At 39.0% G+C, this 9665-nt stretch overlaps 1 non-coding gene across 1 annotated transcript; it reads right to left on the bottom strand.

Moving 5' to 3' along the window:
* Positions 1–260: 260 nt before the first annotated feature.
* On the bottom strand, positions 261–321 carry LOC116274316. Its single transcript, XR_004182944.1, has one exon. It is a non-coding gene; the product is annotated as a U7 small nuclear RNA (small nuclear RNA).
* Between the last annotated feature and the right edge of the window lie 9344 nt (positions 322–9665).

The raw sequence follows: 9665 nt of genomic DNA, 5'->3' as shown, positions 1-9665 counted from the left end.
CCCGGCCTAATTTTTGTATTTTTAGTAGAGGCGATATTTCACCACGTTGGTCAGGCTGGTCTTGAACCCTTGACATCAGTGTTACCACCGTTTTACAGATGAACATACTGAGGCTCAGAGAGGACAGGGTGCTTGATGAAAGTTACACACTTGAGAAGTGCTAGCTCTAGAATATAAAATCAGCCAACTTGATTCTAGAGTTCTTTTGTGGGTTTTTCGGTTTTTTTTGTTTGTTTGTTTGTTTGTTTTTTTGATTGGAGTGGAGGTTCCAGTGAAAACTGGAAAACTTGCTAGACAAATTTTAAAAGGGCTGTAGCACTCTAAATTTGCGTTCTTAACCAATTTTCTCATTTTTCTTTATATCATAATGTATGTGAACAGAGTTGTCTGTCTTCATCTGTTACTGAATATGAGTTGTTACCTATTGAGCATTGTATTTATATAACATTGTTTTCCATTGCTGTTAAAATTGCTTACAAATCTTTAGATGATTCATCTACATTAATACTACTGACTACAATTCAATTGAACTGTCAATCATAATTTCTCCCAAATTACTGAAAACAACATGTTGTATTTTACACTAAAATTCTTTTAAAAAGGTGAATGCTGTTAAGTTCCTATGTTCACTAATATGACACAGCCTCTTTCATTTTCCAAGATAGTCTCGAGGGACGAACAAGATGGAAATTCCCTTTCTTTTCTTTCCTTTTTTTTTTTTCTGTATGGCACAGTATCACAAGGTCAGGAAAGCCACCATCCTAAGTCGCATGTTTAGAAACGCTGAAACGGAAGCTCTGAGTTCCCTGGAGGGGTCACTAGCCACCAGAAAGGCTGTCTTTTGAAAGAGATTTGTGATTGAGGTCTGGACCACCTATGTCCATTAAAGAACCCCTCCCCCGCCCCACACACAGCTTCTGATCTATGTTGTTGTCAGTGTTGTCACGTATTTAAATGGTACTGTAAGCCCTGCAATGAGGATTGTATCATTTATCTCACATTAAGGTTAAGAAGCTAAATTAAAAATTTGCCAAGAAATGTGACATCCATGCCCAATACTTTACCTTCAGTTGTCTTTCCTTCCTATATTACTTGATGTGAAGTTAAAGTGGGAAGATATTTGCAATGAATACAGCATAATATTCTCAAACAGTGAGTGTTATTTCATAAATTGGGACTATTTAATGGTAAAGTGTGAGAAACTAAAAGTTCTCAGATGAAATTATTCACTCCAAATATCAGTCACTAACAAGATAGAAATACTTGGCCGGGCGCGGTGGCTCAAGCCTGTAATCCCAGCACTTTGGGAGGCGAGGCAGGAGGATCCACCGAGGAGTCAGGAGATGAGACCATCCCACAGCTGACTGCAGTGAAACCCGTCTCTACTAAAAAATACAAAACTAGCCAGGCAAGTGCTTGAGCTCCTGTAGTCCAGCTACTGGGAGGCTGAGGCAGATGGTGAGAACCGGGGAGGCTGCAGTGAGCTGGGAATCACCACACACTCCAACATAAAACAGGCAAAGACTCGTCTCAAAAAAAAAAAAAAATACCATTAGGAATGTGTTTGTCTGGGCTTCATTTGAAATCCGTATGTACATTTAAATGTAAATAGGGCACATACTTTGATCCTGTCCATAAATACAGACCTTATAAAAAATCATGTCACTCAGTTTAAAGAAAACATGCTAGATTTGGCAATGCTGAAAGCATCCAACGATTGGACTTTGGACTTTCTACAGTCCATTAATTTTGAATGCCCTTTGGTGGGTGTGGCAATTAAATTATTTGAAATTATAACAGAATTTATGATATGTCCTCTCAGGAATAAGAAATTGGGAAGAATCACAATAATTTTATTGGCAGAGGACCTCTGTGGAGTATTGAAGAATGTGACTGCCACTTTGAAGAATGGTCTACTTTTAGGGGTTATTCTGTTTACTCCTAACAATTTGGTAATCACATATATATTGTAATATCATCTGAATTTGAAATAAATCTTATTTATCATGTCTTGCTTCTTTCTATATCACTTCTCCTTTTTACATTTCTATTAACTTATTTTTTTCCAGATGATTTGAATTTTACTGAGAATTTAGAAACGTGCATTTAAAAATCAGCTGGGCAATTACAATTATGATTATATATAAAATAATTTCAATAACAATAGGTATCATAATGAGAGGTGACAATGTGCTAGCAGCCTTCACTTTCAGCGCCTCCTTGGCCTCAGTGCCCATTCTGGCAGCACTTGAGGAGCCCTTCAGCCCACCACTGCACTGTGGGAGCCCCTCTCTGGACTGGCCGAGGCTGGAGCCAGCTCTCTCTGCTTACCAGGAGCGGGGGAGGAGAGGTGCGGGTGGGAGCCAGGGCTGGTGTGGCCAGCACGAGTTCTGGGTGGGTTCCCGCACTCGGAGCTGCTGGCTGGCACCAGTGAGGGGCTTAGCACCCTGATCAGCAGCTGCGGAGGGTGCTGCGCATCCCCCAGCAGTGCTGGCCCGCTGGGGCTGTACTTGAATTCTCCAGGGGCCTCAGCTGCCTCCCTGTGGGGCAGGGCTGGGGACCTGCAGCCCACTATGCCCGAGCCTCTCCCCCATTGTGGGCTCCTGCACAGCCCAAGCCTCCCCAATGAGCACAGCCCCCTGCTCCACCGTGCCAGGTCCCATCAACTGCCCAAGGGCTGAGGAGTGCAGGGGCACAGCGCTGGACTGATGGGTAGCTCTGCCTGTGGCCCAGTGTGTCATCCACTAGGTGAAGCCAGTTGGGCTCCTGAGTTGGGTGGGGACTTGGAGAACTTTTATGTCTAGCTGGAGGATTGTATATGCATCGGTCAGCACTCTGTCTAGCTCCGGGTTTGTGGATGCACCAGTCAGCACACTGTATCTAGCTAATCTGATGGGGACTTGGAGAACCTTTATGTCTAGCTAAAGGATTGCAAATGCACCAATCAGCACTCTGTGTCTAGGTCAAGGTTTGTAAACACACCAATCAGCACCCCGTGTCTAGCTCAAGGTTTGTAAATGCACCAATCAGTGCTCTGTGTCTAGTTAATCTGGTGAGGACTTGGAGAACTTTTATGTCTAGCTTGAGAATTGTAAATGCACCAATCAGCACACTGTCAAAACAGACCAATTGGCTCTCTGTAAAATGGACCAATCAGCAGTCTGTAAAATGGACCAATCAGCAGAATGTGGGTGGGGTCAGATAAGGGAATAAAAGCAGCCTGCGGGAGCCGGCAGGGGCAATCTACTCCAGACTCTTTTAGGAGGGTGGAAGTTTTGTTCTTTTGCTCATTTCAATAGATTTTGCTGCTGCTCTGTCTTTATTAGCAGTGATACTCACTTGGAAGGTCTGCAGCTTCACTCCTGAAACCAGTGAGACCACGAACCCACCAGAAGGAAAAAACTCTGAACACGTGCGAACATCAGAAGGAACAAACTCTAGACACACCATCTTTAAGAACCCTAACATTCTCCAGTCTTGAAGTTGGTGAGACCTAGAACCCATCGATTCTGGACACAATTGTATCATCATTAGTTCTCCAAGAAAAAGCTTGTTTCTTCGTTGAATGTAAACTGTTGGTATTAGGATTATGTGTTTTTAATAGAAAATAAAGTCTTGTAACCTTAGCCTTTGTTTTTCTTAGCGACTAATCAGTATTCTACAACAAAGGTTTCAATCGATCATACTGCGCTTGTGGGCAAGGGAAGAATATAGATGAGAACAGGTCTTGGTGAAGTGAAATCATCCTTTTACTTTCTACTAATAATTTCTGTCATAAGTTTGTAAGACAGCATTTTGGGTCCCAGTCACCTGCCATGAAACTTAAAGTGTTGGTCAAAATTACAATGAGGACCGAACTGTGAGTATGGAGAATTTTAAATGGAATTAGAAATGTATAATATTACCACTACTTGAAGGGGATGTATTGATGTATTGTGCTTTCACATTGTAAAATCACAGAGAAATACATAAATATGTGCTATTCTTCTTGAGTAATGTTAATGTTACAATTTAAGTAAATAGGATGTATTCATTATGACATGAGATATTGGTAATATTTTAATAATATGACTTTTATATTTATGATGTTAACAAAATCCTTTGCTGAAAAGGAATATATTCTGATACCCCTGAAAATACCACTTTTGACATAGTAAAGTTCAATAGCAATACAATAAAATGGCATATTGATATTTAATGGTGTTATTTTAATTTGTAAGGTTATGCTAAAATGAACAAATATGAATAAACAAAAATGAACATTCTATTTCCAAATTTTGCTACTTTTAGTATTACCAATTCATATGCATTTTAGAAAAAGTAATATAAAATTTATTATTTAAAAATTATTTCTTACTGAGGTGAAATTTATATATCTCATCTGCACAGAGCTTGAGTGTTGATTTTGGTATGTTTTGATAAATATATAAACTCATGTAATCAGCACCTCAATCAAGATTTCGGGTGTTTTCAAAGTCCCAGAAAGCATCTTCATGCCCCTGCTGGTCAACTCCCATGGCCCAAAGGCAACCGCAGCTTATTTCTGTCACCGTGCGTTTGTTTCACTTGTTCTTACCTTCTTTTCATTAGCATCACCAACTTCAGACAATACTTTGAAAGTCATTCCTGTGGGTGCATTTATCAGGATTCCTGAGTACTGTTCCACCATCTGATCTGCTATTATTTCTAGATACTCTCCTACTTACATATTTTGGGTCAACCCAATTTTTAAAAAATTTTATAAATATAGCTGTTATGAACAGTCTCAAACAAGTCTTTTGGTGGTACTGTGTTTTTATTTTTATTTATTTATTTTTGAGACTGAATCTAGCTCTGTCACCTGGCTGGAATGCAGTAGCATGATCTCGGCTCACTGCTACCTCTGCCTCCCGGATTCAAGCAATTCTCCTGCCTCAGCCTCCTGAGTAGCTGGGACTACGGGTGCCCGCCACCACACCTGGCTAATTTTTTGTATTGTAGTAGAGATGGGGTTTCACCATGTTGTTCAGGATGGTCTTGATCTTCTGACCTCATGATCTGCCCACCTCAGCCTCCCAAAGTGCTGGGATTACAGACTTGAGCACTCACACCTGGCCTTTTTTTTTTTTTTTTTTAAGATTAGTACCTAGAAATGGAATTTCAAGTTCATAAGGTAAATATATGTTTAACTTTAGAAGAAACTGCCAGTTTTCTACAGTCATTATACTAAACTACAATTCCGCCAGCAGGGGCAGAGTTCCTTTTGCTCTGCATTCGCAAAAACTTTTTGGGATTTTAGACTTTTTTCATCCATACCAGTGAGTGTGGAATAGTGTATCTACAGGTAGCTTTTTTGATGGGAAATTATTAGAGAACCTTTCTGAGTTAACATGGCTTAACATAATGGCCAGCTGCTAGCATGTTATCAAGCTGTATTATATCCCATTTGTTTATAAAGTATAAATTTATACATGCACTTCAGAATATGTAGTAAATGCTTTATAAATATTTCAAATCAAAACAATTCAAAAATATACATGAAGAATAAATTTCAAGAAGACATTTCAGAATACACATGCAAAAAGTAATAAAATGAAGTAGAAGCAATCATAATCTGATTTTAAGGATGTTTCTATGAAGTGTGGCTTTGGTAGCCCTGAATTGTAGAATAATTCTGAATTAAGTCCAGGCACGGTGGCTCATGCCTGTAACCCCAGCACTTTGGGAGGCCGAAGTAGGTGGATCACTTGAGGTCAGGAGTTTGAGATCAACCTGGCCAATATGGTGAAACCCTGAATCTATTAAAAATACAAAAATTAGCCAGGCCTAGTGGCACACGCCTGTTGTCCCAGCTACCAGGGAAGCTGAGGTGGGAGAATTGCTTGAACTCAGGAGCAGAGGTTGCAGTGGGCTGAGACTGCACCACTGTACTCCAGTCTGGGCAACACAGCATGATTCCATCTCAATAAATAAATAAATATTCTGAATTAAGAACAATTTTCCATTAGAAATAGAAAATTCAAAATCAGCCTGTATCTGACAATTCTGCATTCCTAGCAGAACATCCTTAGTCCTGCGGAATTTCCCTGGACAAAAGTTGATGGACACCAAAAGTGAAGCATTGACAGATGTAGTGCACTAAACTTGAGGTTGAGATATGAGGTACTATGTCTAGGAGGACTTATGTGAACCATGAGTGCGGCGCAGGGCACAGACTAATGCCAATTCTGAGTAACTCACTCCTTTTTCAGGAATGAGTGCAGAGGAAAATAAATGGACTTTTCAGGCTTTGCCATCTATTACAGAAAAACAAAAGTAGTATTGTTACTGAAACACGAGGGATTCAGTCTAGGGCCTGCTGCTCGCTTCACAGAAAGCCATTGACTGAGGTCATGAGTATTGGCAAGGAAGGATTTAACCAGGTGCTGCAGCCAAGAAGATGGGAGCTCAGCCTCAAATCCATCTCCATGACCAAGTAAAACTGCAGGCTTATACAGCTGGGAAGATGTGTAAGAAATGTGTAAGAAAACAGGAACTGGGGAGGGGCAGGGAAGCAATCATGAGGAGTGAGAGGCCTGGCATCTCATTGTCTGGATGTGGTGATCTGGTGAGTTTCAGTTCTTTGTTATTTTTTGAGAAGCCTGAAGGTGTTTGCCTGAGGAAGGAAATCAGATAAAACAAATACAAGTTTCCAGCTTTAAGACCAGAGGGTCAATTTCTGTGCTTATCCCAAAGAACTTATCTATGGGACTACTGAGTTGGTTTCAGTATTATCTTTAAGATTCAGAAAAGTAACTATATCTAGAATATATTTACTAGAAGAAGAAGTAAAAGAAGAAGAGGAAGTGGGGGAAAAGGAGGACAAGCAAAGAATGAGAAGGGGAGGATAGGAAAGGGGGAAAGGAGAAGGGAGAGGGAGAAAGGTTCAGAAATTACCTGCTCAGAATTCCACAAACTCTAAAAAGAAACATCAAGAGAAACATAAGAACTCTCTGAGATATAACAGTGATTGTTTGACTTGCCAGTTAAAAAAAGAAGGCACCACAGGGGAGAAAAAAAAGGAAAGTGAAAATAAAAACAATTATTGCACATAGCGAAATAACAGAACTGCTCATGCAAACATTTAGTGGCTTACCAATTCACTCAGAGTAAATGCCAAGATATGCACTATGCCTTTTTTTTTTCAGAGTATTTGTACTATTGTATTTATTTATTTATTTAATTTATTTATTTATTTATTTTTATTATACTTTAAGTTCTAGGGTACATGTGCACAACTTGCAGGTTTGATACATAGGTACACATGTGCCATGTTGGTTTGCTGCACCCATCAACTCATCATTTACATTAGGTATTTCTCCTGAAGTTATGCCGCCCACAGCCCCCACCCACCAACAGGCCTTAGCGTGTGATGTTCCTCTCCCTGTGTCCATGTGTTTTCATTGTTTAATTCCTACCTATGAGTGAGAACATGCAGTATTTGGTTTTCTGTCTTTGTGATAGTTTGCTGAGAATGATGGTTTCCAGCTTCATCCATGTCCCTGAAAAGGACATCAACTCATCCTTTTTTATGGCTGCATAGTATTCCATGGTGTATATGTGCCACATTTTTCCGGTCTATCATTGATGGACATTTGGGTTGGTTCCAAGTCTTTGCTATTGTGAATAGCGCCACAATAAACATACATGTATATGCACTATGTCTTACTGAAGATTTGGTCCCTTGTTACCTCTCTGATCTCATGTCCTAATAATCTATTTTTTCCTAGTTTGCTAAGTAGCTCTTGCCTCAGGGCCTTTGCATGTGCCCTTGACTCTGCCTCAAATGCTGTTTTTGCCAAAACATCCAGCTGCTGGTTTCCTCCCAATTTCCAATCTTTACTCAGAAGCTTTTCTTAATGAAGTGCTTCTTTGTCATCTTTTCTAAAAGTAACAGGCATCCTGTACTCACACCAGCACTTTAAATCTCCTTCTTATATTTTTCTTTCAGTGGTTGCTAATACACATTATGTTTTATATATACTTATATTTTTTATTGTTTGACTCACCTACTGGGCCGCAATCTCGATGACAGTGATTTTTATCTTCAGTCTCTGGAGGAATACCTGGCACACATAGGTCCTCGTTAAATAATTATGAATAAATAAATAAATTATAATATAAAGTACCTCAACATAAATATCAAGAACTAGGGTCAATTAATTCACTTAGTGTAGGGTTTCTAAATTCAGATTTTCCCTTTAACCCACATTCCTTTTTTGTTGACACACATATTATTTTTTAAAGGCTTATTGAGCTGTGTTTCTTATCCAAAATGGTGCCATCCAGCCGCCATCCAGCTGCTCTTGTTAGAAGTGGTTTGGTAATAATTCTAAGCAACAAAATTCCTGGGCTCTGATTACCTTCCCTTCACTTTAAAACAGTTCCAGAATCATTGAGAGATCTGTGCACTCTAAAAAAGCTTTGAGAATCCAAATTTAAACCAGGTCCTATGTCTACCATTAAAAGCTCTAAGAATATGTCCTAATTTTCTAATGATATTTTATATTTTAAGACATCAAAAGCTTGGATTTATGGGCAGTATACTAACAATGTTTAGTAGTCCACTATAAAGCAGTTAACTACGTTTGGAATGCATCTTTTCTTCTCTCTTTTATTTTCCTCCCTCAAACCAACTCTGTCGGCTTCCTTTATAAAACAGTGTCATAACTCATAAAAATCTAAAGTGTTTGGCCTAAAGTTGAATGTCCACATTCCAGGGGAAAGAAAGTCAAAGAAAAAGACGGCCTATCAGCCACAACTACTATTTATAAAAACCACTGCTCTCTTTCAGACAGCAGAAATATATAAGTAGGTAAAAAATTTCTTAAACCAAAGTGTTTACAAAATAATAAAAATAGGTATTATAGTTCAAAAATTTCATTTAAATATCCAGTTATCTAATTATTTGAATTTTTCAAAAGTTATTTTAAGAGCATCATTTGAGTAACTAGCCTCCACTGTTTTATTCCTTAGAATAAGGTTAATTGCTTCTCAGAGAACATAATCTTATAGTAATAAATTGCAACTCACCGTAGTGTTTTTTCTTTCTCGCTCTCTCTCTCACACACATACATAGACTCACAAACACAAGACACTAGAATAAGTTCTATAGTATTTTCTTAGTGTAAGCCTCAAAACTTATTCTTAAGCAAATATAAAACTATGGTATGTGTCCTTCTGTGTTATATCTCCTAGAAATTATCTAGTGCAAAATTGTTGCTTGTGGTATGTAAGTATCAATTAGGACAGAATCATTTTCAAATACCATAAAGACCTAACATAACATAGCTTAAACAATACAGAGAATGTGTTACCTCAGGAAACAAGACAAGACCAGGGGTAGCAGGGGGCTTTATGTATGGATCAACTTGGTCTCCAGCAGCTCAGTTTCTCTGCTATTTTCTTGTCTGATGCACTTTGTTCCAATGACATCTTTTCAGGATGCTTTCCCTAGTGGTGATAAAAGGCTGCAGGGGTTTCAAGCCTTATCCCCTGTATTAGTCCATTTTTACACTGCTATAAAAATACTTCCTTAGACTGGGTAATTTATAAACAAAAAGGTTTAATTAACTCACAGTTCTGCATGGCTGGGGAGGCCTCAGGAAAATTACAGTCATGGGGGGAAGGCGAAGGGGAAGGGGAAG

The sequence above is a fragment of the Papio anubis genome, chromosome 3 (assembly GCF_008728515.1).
Source record: "Papio anubis isolate 15944 chromosome 3, Panubis1.0, whole genome shotgun sequence".
Taxonomy (NCBI): domain Eukaryota; kingdom Metazoa; phylum Chordata; class Mammalia; order Primates; family Cercopithecidae; genus Papio; species Papio anubis.
Note: the sequence above shows the minus strand (reverse complement) of the source record. Positions and strands in the feature narration are given on the sequence as shown.